General features: G+C 41.3%; 1 long non-coding RNA gene across 1 annotated transcript; it reads left to right on the plus strand.

The window, feature by feature from the left end:
- The first annotated feature begins 3,572 nt into the window (after window positions 1-3,572).
- Window positions 3,573-12,695, plus strand: LOC143112499 (uncharacterized). The gene is made up of 3 exons (XR_012984769.1): window positions 3,573-3,635; window positions 12,346-12,380; window positions 12,652-12,695. It is a non-coding gene; the product is annotated as an uncharacterized LOC143112499 (long non-coding RNA).
- Window positions 12,696-14,730: the final 2,035 nt, after the last annotated feature.

The raw sequence follows: 14,730 nt of genomic DNA on the forward strand, positions 1-14,730 counted from the left end.
CAGTTAGAGGATGTTTAAATGAATTTGTTTTCTCTGAATTATGACATTGGGCACAATTCCCGCAGGGATAGTTCCCAGGTTTGACTGGGGCTAGCAGTGCCTGTTTAGGGATGGGCAAAATAGAGGCTTTAACAAGTTTGTTGCGTAGGTTAGAGCCTCTTTTATGAACAAAAGAGGTGGATCCTGAAAGTTTTTGGACAGGGCTGGATCTGTGGCTAAAATGTGCCAATGTTTTTGAATGGTTTTTTTAATAATGTGAGCCTGAGGAGTATAGGTAGTGATACAAGAAACTGAGAAGTGCTTTTCCTTTTTAATACTTTTTTTCAAAAGGTCAGCTCTAGACTTAGAGAGTGCACCATCATACGCTTCATCAACACATTGAGCTGTATAGCCTCTTTCTAGGAAGCGCTGTTTCATTTCTACTGCTTTCTCTTTAAAATCTTCATCAGAGTAGCATAGTCGGCGCAACCTGTAAAATTGACTTTTTGGTAGGCCATTTTTTAAGGCTCTGGGGTGGGCACTCGTAGCTAAAAGGAAGGTATTGCGGTCAGTTTCTTTTTTATACAGTGTAGTAGTAAGGCTACCATTACTTAGCTCAATCCACAAACTCTTAATGAGTCATATTCCAAAGTAAACTTCAAATCAGAATTACAACCATTCAAAAATGAAACAAATGCCCCTAATTCTTCGCTTGTACCTTGAAATAGGCAAAAAACATCATCTAAGTATCTGTACCATTTGAGGATTTTTTCACTAAAAGGGTTGATATCTGGATTATAGACACATTTCTGCTCGAAAAATCCAACATACAGATTTGCATAGTCTGGGGCAAATGTAGAGCCCATAGATGTTCCCTTCAGTTGTAGGTAGAATTCCCCTATGAATGAGAAAAAATGTAACTGAAGGACTAGGGAGGCCAATTCAATAATACATGAACTTGGAGGGAGGTCTGTACAATCTTGAAGATAAAAACCCAAGGCATCCAGTCCCCTTTCATGGGATATATTTGTATATAAGCTTTCCACATCCAATGTTGCTAATAAGATGTCTGCAGGTAACTCACTTATTTCTGAGATTTTATTGATAACATCAGTAGAGTCCTTAACATAAGAAGGAAGTTTGCTGACATATGGCTTGATGTAATAATCAACAAAATTGGACAAGGGTTCTAACAGAGAGTCATTGCTAGCCACAATAGGTCTTCCCTTTGGATTAACCAGGCTTTTATGAATTTTTGGAAGCATGTAAAACATAGGAGTCACAGGATGTTTACAATTCAAAAAGCAATGTTCATCTTTAGATATCCAGTGCATTCTCAAAGCATTGTCAGTAACATTGGTGATCTTCTTCTGAAAGTCTGAGGTTGGATTTGCCTTAAGTTTTTTATAGAATTCATTATCATTAAGTTGGCGATAGGCTTCTTTCTTATAATCAGTCATGTTCTGCAAGACGATCGCACCGCCCTTATCTGCCGGTTTGATAATGATGTCAGTGTCCCTGGAAAGTTCCTGAATAGCCAATTTCTCATCAGGGCTGATGTTTGAGTGATGGGCATTCTTTTCATTTTTCTCCATAATTTCTCCCTCAACAATTCTGCAGAAGGTTTGAATTGAAGGGTTTGGACATAGAGGATTGAATTTACTTCTTTTTTTAAAAGGAGATGGATTTGAATCATTTTGTGTTTTAAAGTCCCCAAACATATATCTTAACTTGATCTTTCTGAAAAAACGGTACAAGTCTGTTTTAACTTCAAAAGTGTGGGAACATGTGGGAACAAAGCTCAATCCTTTAGAAAGTACAGAGAGTTGATGTGTAGTAAGTACCTTGTCTGAAAGGTTTATCACACAGAATGTGTTGAAAAATCCGATGCAAAATGACATATAGGCCGTAGGGAATACATTTACTGTAGAAAAACGTCAACATCTGCTACCAACTACATAACACCCCCCCCCCCCAACGGCAATATGTACAAAATTATTTAATAGAAAAAATAACACAACATGTATCAAAAGATCCAGCACAGAAAATTAAGAAAAAAAACTACATAATCTGCCACCCTCTACCCCCCCCCCCCCCCCCCTCTAAATTACCAAATTATTTAATAGAACATTTATCAAAACATTCGGCAATGGAGTCAACAGAAAAAAGATACAGGCTTTTGAACGTCTGTGAACAATGCCTGTTCATCTGCAACAGGCACATGCCTGTGTTATCGCGGATTTGCGGTCAACACTGGCCCCTTGTGGTAGAAAATTGCAATATTTAAGGTGGAATCGAAACTTCCCCGCGATCTGAAAGTGGTGCTAACTTCAGCCTCGTAGGCTACTGCTGATGTCTCCGCATATTGCATAGGGGCAGCTGTCTGCTGTCTGTACTGTCTAAAACGTATTTAACTTAATATAGTATATAGCTTAATACAAATATAATAATGGCGATGGATGTGAGGAGTTGGCTGTAAGTTTAGCCTGTTTATCCTATCTAGCCACAAGTCTCTCCTGCGCTGACTCAACTCCTCAGTCATTTTCTTCTCGTTTTCTGACCATACTGCAGCTGTCAACATTGCGCATTGAAAATAAGGGAGATTTTCCGTTTTACTCACCCAAAATACAGGGAAATCTCAACATTCGTCTTTCTGTTGCTATCCCTCTGGTGAGAGCAAGAATTCGTACAAAACTGCTGCACTAACTGAAGCTAGGTCTAATGAGACTTTGCTTAAAGTTTGGCGTCAAATGCTCTACCACACTGTTCTGATCACTTTAAAGGAGAATTCCGGTGTGATATTGACCTAAAGTGTATTGAAACATGATACCGAGTGTGAACGTATGTCTCAAAGCCCATCTCGGCTTGTCCCCTGCACTCCAAAATCTGGCGCTAGTTAGCCGATGCTACCAACAGCTTTTTCAATTGTGGTGCTTCGGCATCGGGCGGGGTAGCAAAAGGACAACAGTACATAGACGGACAAGTCCAATGGGGCTAATGAGAGTAATAAAATATGGGATTAGGGCTGTCAATCGATTAAAAAAATTAATGTAATTAATTACATACTCTGTGATTAATTAATCTAAATTAATCGCATATATAATTTTTGCTGTGAAAGTATTTTAAATATTTAAATTCAAATGAATCATTGATTAATCAGTATTAGTGACATTAAAGTTCAAACAATCTTTTATTATTATTTTTACTGTTCAAATAATTGCCATAATAATCTATGATATGACCTAATATGCTGAGGAAATAAATTCAAAAGTGCTTCGGGAAGAAGGTTTTTTTTTCACATACAAGGCATTTCAGGCCACAGATATAACCTGGGGGACACAATGAAAATAAATTAACACTCCCCTCAATGTCAATAATTATTTCTTTGCATTGATGTGCGAAGTCTATAGAATTGATGAACTCCGGTGATATGCAAATTCCTTGCTGCAGACATTGTAGAGGACTTTATTTTCAACACTTTATTTTTTATCAACACCATCAGGCCATTTTTTAAAAGTAAATGTTCCAATCAATGATCCAGGCAGCACGTTTTCTTTTCTCTCCTTCATTTTACAGTCTAATTTTTACTGACTAGGAGTGCGTTTCCCAAAAGCATCGTTGCTAACTACGGTAGCAACTAACATGGTTGCAACTATGTAAGTACGACACAACTGTTCCCCAAAACGATAGTGTGACAGACGTCTCAACCTGCAAAAAGTAATTTCAGGGAGGTACCCCCCCCCCCCCCCCCCCCCCAAAAAAAAAAAAAAAAGAAAAGAAAATAAATAAATAAATATATAAAACAATACTTTAGCCTTCTCAAATACTGAAATAGTGATGTATAGCCTATGTTTGTTAATTAATTTTCTCTACTCAGCACACCAAATAAGGAAGGCCTAGTTAGCAAATAGCCATCTATAGGCTAGTCCTGAATAATATGCATGAAATGACACTTGTTAAACTCGCCTCAACATGTCTTTTGCAATCATTTAACCCGCCATGGGCAATGCTAAAGTCACTGTTACAAACAGTGCAGCATGTAAGACTATCGTTATTTTGAACTCTTATGGGACAAGGGTACACTTCGTGTAGTCTGATGTGAAATGGGTCTTAAATGTTCCTATTTGGGGGGCACTCTGCCTCTGCCATGACGCTCCTGTTCCTACTGAACTGAACTGAAACAGGCCAATCAGGATGCTCTTAGTCTTGAACAGGCACACACGCACTACCTCTCTCTCTCTCTCTCCATCCCCGTCGTATGCGCGCTACAGTCAGATGTAGCCTACACGCGATTTGAAGTTTCGGTCCCGTGTGCGCGCTCTTGCTCGCTCGCTCGCTCTAGATTCCGGGAGATTTTATCTAATTTGCGCGCATCAGGGAGCCGTTATCAATATGCTGGAGACTCCCGGAACTTCCGTGAGACTTGGGATGTCTGGTGTGAACCAGAGAATAGGCTTGTTTGACTTCGGCTGAGTCTGACTTGGTCTGGCTTACTACGTAAACGTGATCTTCAGAGCCTAGCCGGGAGGAGCTACAACAGAGGGCAGCTCATCCCGGACAGAAAGGCTACAGTCTGCCTGACGTGACTCGCGGGAGACATCGCGGGAGATATCGCGGAATGTTGTTTGCAATAAACACAGCAGAACTTTCATTCTTACTCATTAAAATGAGCATGATGACTGACGAAATAAATTCTTATTATGTAGTTTAAATAAACCACTGTTGTCATACAGTTAACAGGCCTGCATTGTAGCACATAAATTCAATATCAAGTGTTTTCCCTATATGTGTGTCTATCTATTTAGCCAACAGCAGAAAATAACAGATTATCCAAACGTTTTCAGTAGGCTAGCCTACCATTGTTGCAGAAATCACGTATAAGAAGGTATCCCTTCGATTTCTGTTTATTTTCGCATATTCCAACATAAGGAAGCAGCATGAGCCTCTAGTCATAATCGTCATGAGGACATTCCTCCCAAATGGCCCTATCACGTCTTTGAACTGATGTCATGAGGGCGTGTTTCAGCTCGTGCAGCTCGTGGAAGGCAACTGCAAGATCTGTCTGCAGGCTAAGACTCCCGCGATATTTTAAGGCCATGTGACATGGTGTCACGGTGGTAAGTCCCTCCCCGGCTGACAGAAGTCGGACAGAATTTCTAACCAGTATGCATTGCGTCCATCCCAGTATGCATTGTGTTCAACCCAGCATGCATCACATCAAGTCAGATCTGCACAGATCTGCCGCAAGTCGAACTCCCCTAATGTCTAATAAGGGGAGAACTGCTAGCCTGGTGAGCCATCCTATATCATTGACATGTATAGTCTGGCATCGAATCATTCACCTCGCGTAATCCAAGGGGCGGGCAGAGAATTGTCTTTCAAACTGCCTAGGCATGCAATAGGCCAGCGCTACGACCATATCCGTATCCGGTCGGCAAAACGGCAAATACATCCTTCTTCGAAAGGAATGACTTAAGTGCATTGTGTTGATCTACTTTCAAAGAAAAGCACAAGTCCAACTCCTCCAAAGTTGACGCCAACGCCGATTGAAACAACCGCTCTTCGTTTGCCATAGCCACCTTACTTGTTGTTCACCGTCGCAGGATGTCGTTATCCTGTTAAGCCCGCCTTAAGACTCTCTTACGAAATAGAGCGCTGTGATTGGCCGTCATCCACGGTGTTAAGCCAATAGAAATTCCTATGGTTCGATACTAGACGTACAAGCTGAGCAAATTAATTTGCCGCCGCTAGGGTGCGTCTAGATTTCTAGGCTAGAGAACTGCCACTCTCGGAAAACTTCCGGTTTCTGAACTGGTTGCAGTTCCTTCTGTGGTTCCACATGAGGGCGCTCGTCCACGAGTGCAGAATGCATGGAGGTCTATGGAGCTGTACCCCTCAAAATCCACTTTTCTCGGGATATAATTTTTTTTCAAGTAATTTGAGTATTGTATTCGAAACGGGAGGCAAAGCAAATACACTTGGTTGAGTATTATATTTTTTAAAGTCACTTAATTGTTCTAAAAAGCCTTTCAAATGTGTCAATGATGTCATTCATTAGCACAATGCTAGCGTGTTATGTGCAACAACGACCCAACCTGTAAGAAATCAAAAGGACATAAGTACTCGTTCATTCAACTTTTGACCTATAACCCATGTTGAAGTTATACAAACTACAATCAAATCTGAGATTTGTCAACGACAATCAGGTGAAAGAGACAAATTTAGCCGTCTAGCTCCATTGACTCCCATTCATTCTGCACTCATGGCGATCGCCCCCAGTGGAACTCTGGTGGAACTGCATCCAAAATTCGGTACAATGGGACTTAAAGGAACACGCCACCCAATGTCAGTAGTAATATATGTTCTTACCTTAACTTTCACGAGTTGAGTCATACCTCTCCCGTGTCCGTACGTGCACTCAAACGCTCTGGTGCGCGGCTGGACTGTGTTAGCATGTTGCTATGCTAGCGGGCTTTGACGGCAACTAAGCGTAGAAGTAATCAAAAACATCCACGTTTTACCGACTTAAATACAGTTGCACGAGTAGTTGATAGAAATGCTACGGCCACGCAACGTGAAACGTGGCGATTTTCCAAGCGAATAAACCGGAGAACTACAATGTGTGGCGCAATAGCACTTGGGAGTACTTCGACCTAGCGTAGTAGTATTGTTAACACCTAATTGTAGATCCTATCCACCACAGAGTTTAGAATCCATGCTGGATCGACCCTCAGCCTCTCCCTCCCCTCTGAGCGAGAGAGAGGCACACACACTAGAGATGCGCTGATGGGCTATTATTTCAACCATAACTGCATAGCAAAACTTATCATCCATCAGCCATCCATCAACACCAAAGTTTTTTGACCAATTTTCGAAACGGCACCCGCCCACCATCCGCTGGTTGTTTTAATGTAGGCTATATGGGTGATGCAGCGCTGCTGACGTGAGGCTAGAAAGCCCTTGCCTGTTCTAGGAAGACTGATCCAATGCAGAAAATATATTAAAAGGCTAAAGTCGTACATTGGCTATCCCCAGAATATCAGCAGCAAACTCAGTCTCTGTCTCGCAAAACAGTCTCCAAATAAAACGCACATCGGCCTGTTGCCTTTTCTGCCAGCTTGTGAAAATATATCGTCCAAAATGCTTGATTGCATTGCATTCTCCACATTTTTAGCTACATTTTCATGTACCACATCAGCATTTTTGTTCAGTGAATCTTTTGTAAATTGCTTTACAATTACCGTCGGGCCTATAGGCCTATTGCCTGGCTTGCCTCAGCTTCGGTCACGTCCTTTTACAATTTTATCATTGTAATAAAAAACGCAATTTGCCACATAATTTCAACATGCTCCTGGCCTACTAATTAATGCCTATTGTACTTTATCCTTGATAAAATAACAAGTCATTCACATTATAGGCTACTTTACACACTGTTATGTCAGGGTGACTGAAAGCCTGTTCTGAAGACTCCCATTCATTTTGACTGCACAAGCACGTCTTTTTCAGACAGACAGCGCAATTCATTTCAAAGCAATTTACAAAAGATTCACTGAACAACAATGCTGATGTGGTACATGAATATGTAGCTAAAAATGTGGAGAATGCAATGCAATCAAGCATTTTGGACGATATATTGTCACAAGCTGGCAGTATAGGCAACAGGCCGATGTGCGTTTTATTTGGAGACTGTTTTGCGAGACAGAGACTGAGTTTGCTGCTGATATTCTGGGGATAGGCTACAACATAGCCAATGTACGACTTTAGCCTTTTAATATATTTGCTGCATTGGATCAGTCTTCCTAGAACAGGCAAGGGCTTTCTAGCCTCACGTCAGCAGCGCTGCATCACCCATATAGCCTACATTAAATCAATCAGCGGATGGTGGGCGGGTGCCGTTTCGAAAATTGGTCAAAAAACTTTGGTGTTGATGGATGGCTGATGGATGATAAGTTTTGCTATGCAGTTATGGTTGAAATAATAGCCCATCAGCGCATCTCTAGTGTGTGTGCCTCTCTCTCGCTCAGAGGGGAGGGAGAGGCTGAGGGTCGATCCAGCATGGATTCTAAACTCTGTGGTGGATAGGATCTACAATTAGGTGCAGGGCTGCCAACTTTTCAAAAAACCTTGGAGTGAGATTTGGTGGGGCCAACCAAAATTTTGCTGCGTAAATTTTTGTTTGGCTCATTCAGCATTATACCGTACAGTAAAAAAAACGCACATCAGTGGTTCTCAGGTGTAGGGACCAGGCATGGACGGATTATGAGCTTTCGGGCCCTTGGGCCCAGATGTATTAAGGGCTCCCCACTAATTGTCGTATATGTGGAAGGGGGGTTTGGGGGTACTCCCCCAGAATTTTTTTAATTAGTTTAATGTGATTTCCTGTATTCTGGTGCATTTTGGGGATGGGCAATACTAAATTCAATCAGATTCATAGCCTACATCCTGATGTGTTGATATTTGAGGCAATGATTCCATGCAAAGGCTTGGGCTTCAGGGCCCCCTGACACCTTGGGCCCCTGGGTCTGGGCCCGGAAGGCCCGTGCAGTAATCCATCCCTGGGACCAGGGTCCCAGAGTTATATGAACATTGGTATCAAAGGGATCTAGCCTACTACTAGGGCCATGGGCGTCGGAGGCATTGTGAAAGTGGGTGGGACATTTCAGCCGGGGGTATGGGGGTCCTCCCCCAGAAATTTTTTTTTGGACTAGATGCAATTTCCTGAATTCTGGTACATTTTAACAGGTTATTTAGATACTTCTATATAACAAAATAAAGCCAGCCTACGAAATTAATAAAAAGTAAATCATGTATAATTTAAAAATAACTCAATAGGCTACTTGGCTACGCAATAAGGTTTCCATTACAGCACCGCGGACGTTCAATGAACGTTTGAAAGCGGATGGTTTGTTTGAAATCCCGACACATGGAACGTAATAGTGATCATCAAATACCTCCCCAGATTTCAGTGCCCATCAGTCCCAACATTTAACAATATAATCAAACAGTCCAAAAGTAAAAAATTAAATATCAAACTAAACCAAAAATGTCATGCTTTAGAAGGCCTACCAGTATGCCGCTCCAAGAAACGCATGTCTCAAAATAAAACTCGCATAAGAAATAAAGGGCTGTCTCGAATACAATCCTGCCCCTAAAGGCCTGTACTTTGTCTTAAGACCCCGGCCATAATTTGAGGATTTACAGTATCTAAGTAGACAAACTGGCTTCAGATATCCAACAGAGTGAATAGAGATTGTGCAGTCTTAGCTGTGGTTAGTGACGTGATGCTGTTAATGGGGAGTTTTACATAGCCTAGCGTAAACCTATAGGTTATTATTTATTTGGCATACCTATAAGGCTTTTTACCTTATCAAAAGTGAGGGGGACGACTGATCTCTTCAACACTGCGGGGGATTTGGCGCTTGTCACTGTGTGTGTGACAGAAGCGGAATGGGAGAATGCGTGTAACAAAAAAAAAAAAAGTTTATGAGCGATTTACGCGAAAATGGGAGAATCCAATGAAAATGACAATGAAGCACTAAACAGATGCTGAAAACAGCACTGGTATTTCGCACGGCAAAAGTGGGGGTGGGGGGTCCAAACTAACAATTTTAAAGAGTGGGTGGGTGTTTTGTAAGAATTTAAGAAATGTTTGTATATTTTGCATCAATCAGATGCACTTTCAAAATAAATTCAGAGGTCAGACTTGCTTATTTTTATGGAAATATTTGTGCTGTAGCCTAAGCTATTTTGCACTTCAGAATTATAACCATGCACACACAGGTGGAATAGTTATGGTGATATTGCAATAAGTTCACAACCACAAAAACATATGCTACATTTCACAGTTCAGAAATGTGTGTACATTTCAGCACTCCATGAAATTATGCAGAAGTGGTCACCTGTGTTATTCAGCTAGTTTATTTAAGATAATATATTGGTCATTGTAATGGCCATAGCCTATAGCCTACATGCTATTCCTTTTTCAGGATGTACCCATATCTGCATGATGTGAATGGTTGCATATGGCTTATGTCAGGCTTTATATCAATATTTGTGTCTCATTATTTGATTTTCTTCATATTTTTGCATTAATGTCACTATGAAGCATGCCAATATAAATATATTCATTTATCTGTAATGGGATTGGCTGGAACCTGACAATATAAGAACCATGATAGTGGGATAATCTGGCTGAGCAATTTACAAAAATGTATGTAGGCCTACTGACAAATAGTTAACATTAGAATACATTATAATTTCGCCCCAATGAGGCTATGTAGAAATGTGTTGCAATTTCAAAACCGGATTACTCAGGAACCACTTATTGCACAGAGGCATGCTTTATATCCTCGTATTCGGTAGGTTTGCTGTTTATTGTGAAATAGGGTTTTCCACGTGTTGTGTGAAGGGTTAGTGAAATATTAAACCGAGAGTAATGGGTAAATGCAAATATGATTAGCCTAAATTGCACGTCGGTTCAATGTTAATTCTCTCGCGAACCATTTATCACAGCAACTTGGCGCTAATATCATTGGAAAGCTTAGATTCCGCACGTTCACATGATGTGTGTAGTTGAACCTCATCTGCCAGGTATTTGACCTACCAGGTTGACACTTCAGCGTGAAAAATACTCAATAATACTCAAAGCATACCTGAAGCCGGGGAAATGCGGGGGGGGGGGGGATGCGCCTGGGATGGCTTCTGATGTAGCATCGCAAATGAGAGAAAATTTAGAAAATTCCACAGACAGGGCGTGCTCTTGAACCCTCTCACCGTCTCTGAAAGCATAATCGTGGCTCAACAGGTAGATCTATAGATAGGCTAAACTCATTTTTCAGGCATCTGACCGACCGGGTTGACACTTCAGCGTGAGAAATCGGGGGTGTGGCGTGTGAGCGTGTGAAACTAATCAAATGCGTGTGTCTCACGGCCAATGCGTGAGAGTTGGCACCTATGTAGGTGTTAACAATACTACTACGCTAGGTCGAAGTACTCCCAAGTGCTATTGCGCCACACATTGTAGTTCTCCGGTTTATTCGCTTGGAAAATCGCCACGTTTCACGTTGCGTGGCCGTAGCATTTCTATCAACTACTCGTGCAACTGTATTTAAGTCGGTAAAACGTGGATGTTTTTGATTACTTCTACGCTTAGTTGCCGTCAAAGCCCGCTAGCATAGCAACATGCTAACACAGTCCAGCCGCGCACCAGAGCGTTTGAGTGCATGTACGGACACGGGAGAGGTATGACTCAACTCGTGAAAGTTAAGGTAAGAACATATATTACTACTGACATTGGGTGGCGTGTTCCTTTAATACGGAGTGGCAAGGCTCTCCGTAGACGGGCTCTGTGTGAACTATAGTGGTGGAACTTACATAGTACGATGCATCGTGTCACTGCGTCAGTGTTTCCCAAAACCATAGTAGCAACTAACGTTCGCAACCACTATCGTAAAGTTGTGTAGTTACAGCTACACCTCTCGACCTGTAGTAAGTAGTAAGAACCATAGTAGACGACGTAACCCTGATGACGGAACACGCAGAGGACAGATCTGAGATGTAGCCATTAAACGATCCCATAACATTGCTGTGGGATACCATACCATAGCATTGCTGGAAGCTACAATTGCAAATTACTGGACAACGTTATGTGGTACAGTGGAAAGTGAAGTGTTGTGGAGTTAGCCTACAACAGAGCGGCCTGTGGTGAAGTGTTATGGTGACCGCAATCATCTTTGTTGTTATTATTCGTGAATTTACATGTAGCCTAATGCTAATGTGTCAGCACAGATTCTTTCGAACACCTGTTAAGTTATCTGGTGATAAAGCTTTTGAATGCCAACGGTATTGTTATGTGAGGCTAGCATTGTAATTGTTATAAAAGGATAACGTTACATTGTAGTCGTATGTTAAGTGTGTTTGGATGAAGCATCTGCTAATCATACACATAGCTAACGGTATGGACTCTACAGCCCATTATGATGTGGTGAAGTGACTGTGCTGTGGCAGAGACTGTAGCGTGTGTGCTTTACATTAGAGAGGTCAGGGGTTCAAGACTGAGTCGATGGGTGTGAGGTGAGTAGCCTATGCCTGTGGAGTGGGGTTTGTGTTGTATCTTGTCTGATCACAAGCTATGTTTAGCGGGTGTATAAGTTAGGCTACTCTCAGTTATTATATGATCTTGATATTTGAACACATAGCTGAATTATGTTGGTACAATGACATTGGAGAATGCTGCTGTGAAGTTGAGTAGCCTCTTGCTTGGAGAACTTTAAGACCTCTGGGACTTAAGTGAGCATGCAGAGTGCTGTGGTCAGTGTCAAAATGTGACATGATTTTCACTGATTTAACTTGTCCTTCATGGCCCAGGTATGGGTAGGCCTGTCATGGGAGGCGGAAAAATGGTAAGTTGCCTTTGCTTTGTGACCTTTCAATCTGTGTATGTATTTTGATGTCATGGCTCATAGGGAACATGTGTGTGTGTGTGTGTGTGTGTCATGGGGAGAAAGTGATGGTGGGAAAGTTAATTACATTACCCCCTCACCCCCACCAAACTAAAAGAAATGTAAAAAACATAAACAAAAGGGGAAAAAACAGGTAATGTGGCAGGGAATTGTGGGGTTTGGGTGTTTAGGGGCCAAACATATGTGCAACTATTTCCCAGTGTGCTTCCAGGCCAGCAGGAAGGTGTGCAGCAGCCACTGGAATGACCTCTTCCACATCCTCCACTAACAGTTCCTCATCAGTCGGCAGTGGGATGTGATCCTGAAGGGCCATGTTGCAGAAGCGCCGCCACCAAAACTACACTGCACGCCTTTGCAGGATGGAGCTTCAGGCCACCAGAGGATTTGCTCACACACCTTTCCACATGCCCAGGGCCCTCTCCACAACAACGCGGGTCCGGCTATGGGCGTTGTTGTACCGCACCTCTGCCTCGCTGTTGGGCTCCTAGATGGAGCAGTTGACATGCTTGTATTATCATAGGGGGTTGATGGAATAAAGTAGGTCTTGAAATGTCAGTGCACTCAGGGAATATAGACATGCATTTGAACAGTATAGACTTTGCTACTATCTCAGCAGCACCTACAGTAACACTGTGTGTGTGTGTGTGTGTGTGTGTATTGGTACAGCTGGCGCAGATCCTTCAACCATTTGAGCATTGAAACATTTGTGCTATGTGAACTGTCATTTTGTGGTTGTGATTCAACACACAACTTCATAACTACAATGGATGAAAAGTAATGGTAAAAAAACTGTATCTGTGCATTTAAAATATCATGAAATACTTGTGTGTGGTAACAGTATTCAATTTTCAGTGTCACAGTGAAAACACATAACAAGGGCAACATTGGAAAAATGCTGCATAAAGGCATGAAAAACTTCCAGTGAAATGAAGGGCAATCATAAAGTAAAGTATTCATTTATATAGCGCTTTTAGAACAGAGTGAAACCCAAAGCACTTACATAACAACATGTTCAACATTGTTCATATTACATATCCATATTTATTCTGCTCTTACTGTAAGGTAACTGATAAGATACTGCACATATTTATATTTCATTTATATTACTGTAAACCACCTTCTGCAAACCAACTGTATACTACTGTCACTGCACTATATTTATTGTCCTGTCTATGCACCACCTGTCTATACTTTATATATCACATTGCACTTTTCTGCCTTTTTGGCACTTCTGGTTAGATGCAAACTGTATTTGGTTGTATTTGTACTTGTGCTCTGCACAATGACAATAAAGTTGAATCTAATCTAACCATGGCAATTTTCATAGAACATAATATACATTTATCCTAAGCCTAGGCTAGTAAGCATATGGTCTCCAATCAGTAGTTAAAACTAGGACTACAGGTTCTAAACGATCAGCGGAATATTTAGTGATTGAGCCTATCCAAGATTCCAACACCATTATTAATTGATCATTATCTAGGCTCGAACCCACGACTACAATATCCGAAATGCAGAGGTCTATCCTTTCACGCCACCTTGTCACGCTACAACAAATGAAAATATTGGCCAGTATTTAGCCTATAGGCTATTCGGTGTGTTTCATTAAATGGGTAACTTATTTGTTCACATTTGCTCGGTTGGCGATTTATGCTTCACTGATTAGGCTAATTAGTAGGCTACGTTCAATAGACTGTGACGTTATTATTAAAATGATCATTATTATGCCTATTATTATTAATAGCCTAATATATATATATATATATTTTAAAAGCATACATAGCCTAGGGCCTATTGAAATTACTGCCTATTGTTGTAATAAGTATTATCATTATTATTATTATTATTATTATTGATATTATAACTGCTGGGCCCAGGAAACGTCATGCAATGTCAAATTTCATTACTTTTACGTGACTTCATGCGTTCGGCTCTAACCGACAGAGCCCGACATTCTCCGAACACATCTGCAACCATTGTAGTCTGAACTATGTTGGTTGAAACCAACATGGTTCAAACTAACAAAGTACTATGTAAGTACGACGGCTTTGGGGAACAGTCGTAACTTGCATGTTGGTTAGTTGAACGATGCATCGTACCACGTTAGTAAAAAGCTAACCTCCGTAGTTGTACGGGAAACGCACCCTAGAACGCCTCGGGGTCAAAGGTCATACGGAATCGATTAATCTGCACTAATTTTTTCTCAAATTAATTAATCCAAATTAATCAGTTATTTTGACAGCCCTATATGGGATATTTTACGGGAAAATATTAAAACAGGAAGACAGCT

Source organism: Alosa pseudoharengus, unplaced genomic scaffold, assembly GCF_046254945.1.
Source record: "Alosa pseudoharengus isolate Yale_2024_CS ecotype anadromous, Long Island Sound unplaced genomic scaffold, YU_APseudo_1.1 YU_APseudo_1.1_scf_8, whole genome shotgun sequence".
NCBI classification, from domain to species: Eukaryota; Metazoa; Chordata; class Actinopteri; order Clupeiformes; family Clupeidae; genus Alosa; species Alosa pseudoharengus.